The 1630-nt window shown below is 40.7% G+C and overlaps 1 non-coding gene across 1 annotated transcript; it reads left to right on the top strand.

The window, feature by feature from the left end:
* Positions 1–401: 401 nt before the first annotated feature.
* On the top strand, positions 402–564 carry LOC119401037 (U1 spliceosomal RNA). The gene has a single exon (XR_005185377.1). It is a non-coding gene; the product is annotated as a U1 spliceosomal RNA (small nuclear RNA).
* The last annotated feature ends 1066 nt before the right edge of the window (positions 565–1630 follow it).

Genomic DNA, 1630 nt, shown 5'->3' with positions numbered 1-1630 from the left:
ATCTATCTATCTATCTATCTATCTATCTATCTATCTATCTATCTATCTATCTATCTATCTATCTATCTATCTATCTATCTATCTATCTATCTATCTATCTATCTATCTATCTATCTATCTATGTAGAATGTGAGGGAAACCCCATAAAAAGCAGATCGCTCTACTTGCACGGGTGTCACCGGAAAGTTTGTCGTAGTTTGGTGAGTATAAGCGTTACAAGACAAAATATTTTAAAAACTTGGATTGTAGTTTCGTAGGCAGAAGGCTTTTGTGCTGATGAAATCCTTTGGGGCGATGTCTTTGCTCAGTAATGTTTCCTGTATCGCGTAAAGTGATGTTCACCACCCGCCCCATATGGTGCGCCTTTCGAAGTGACCCATTGTCCCGACGCGCTTAGCTGCATACTTACCTGGTGTCGGATTCCTGGTGATCACTGAGGCCGGGTTCCCGTGCCGAGGCCTATCCATTGCACTGCGGTGGGCTGAAGCACGCCACTACCCCTAATCGGGGCAGATGGGGCATGTAATTTTTGTTAGTGGGGCTCGGCGTACGCGCCAGCCCCTGCCTTGTTCAAATTTAAGAGAAGACTGACAGCATGCACCTGTAAACTGCACACGCGCGATCAGTGCACGGTGCAGGGAAGGTTGTCGGGTGTTCGTGCGTAGTTGCTAGTCCCGCTAACGACCAGCGGATTTGGGGCTTCGTTAATCCCTCGTCGAATTTTCCACTCGCTTGTCGCGTTTTTTGGGCTTATTTGCATTTTCCCAGCAAATATAGTTATTTTAGTGAGCATCACGTTCACCAATAGCGCGTTGATGACTTTGTGTAGCCTAGTGTTAGTTTGGGGCACTTAGTTTGGGGCACATGTACTAAGACCGATGCACAAAAATTAATCACCATGCAACAAAAAGCAATAACTAAAAGGCCAGATAGAGATAGCAATTTATTTTCCGTTTTTCGTGTATTGTGTTTCACTGAATGCTCCAAACTTAAACAGATGGTTCTTATTTATAATCGCATAAAACAAGATTTTGCTTCATTCAGCAATATGTAGTACCTCACTCGTCCCATTGAATATAACTTACGAAGGACGTCACTTGTTTCAGCTAGATCTGGAAAAAATTACGGTACACAATCACTTGACCATCAAATAGTAGATATATGTAACAGTTTTTCTTCTGTAGTAGAATTATCACAGATAAGCAGATCTGTACATTATTTTAAAAAGAAAGTAAGATTACTCTTCGATCCAGGATGAAGTGTTTTTTGTGTTTATGTGCATGCAATGCATTTTGCCACTTGCGATGCATACTTCTGTTCACCTGGTTGTACTTCACTGCGTTTCAATTGTTAACCTACACACATTGTTAGCTCCACTTGAATTCTGAATTATGATTGATACTATTGTACCTCTTCATTCATTAAATCTAATCACAACTTTACTCTGATGGACATATCAATATGAAAGTATTTTATAGGTTTTTTGTACTGATTATAGCGAAATTGCTTGAAATCGGTATGAATTTTCCATGACTTCTTTACAGTGATGCTGGTGAATTGTGCTGTACTGGATCTTTTACGATTTCCTCACTGCTGTCCTTGTTTTTTGTTTTTGTTCACGAGCCGGGAT

The sequence above is a fragment of the Rhipicephalus sanguineus genome, chromosome 7 (genome assembly GCF_013339695.2).
Source record: "Rhipicephalus sanguineus isolate Rsan-2018 chromosome 7, BIME_Rsan_1.4, whole genome shotgun sequence".
NCBI lineage: Eukaryota > Metazoa > Arthropoda > Arachnida > Ixodida > Ixodidae > Rhipicephalus > Rhipicephalus sanguineus.
The sequence above is the reverse complement of the archived record's forward strand: the minus strand, read 5'-3'. Positions and strand labels throughout refer to the sequence as shown.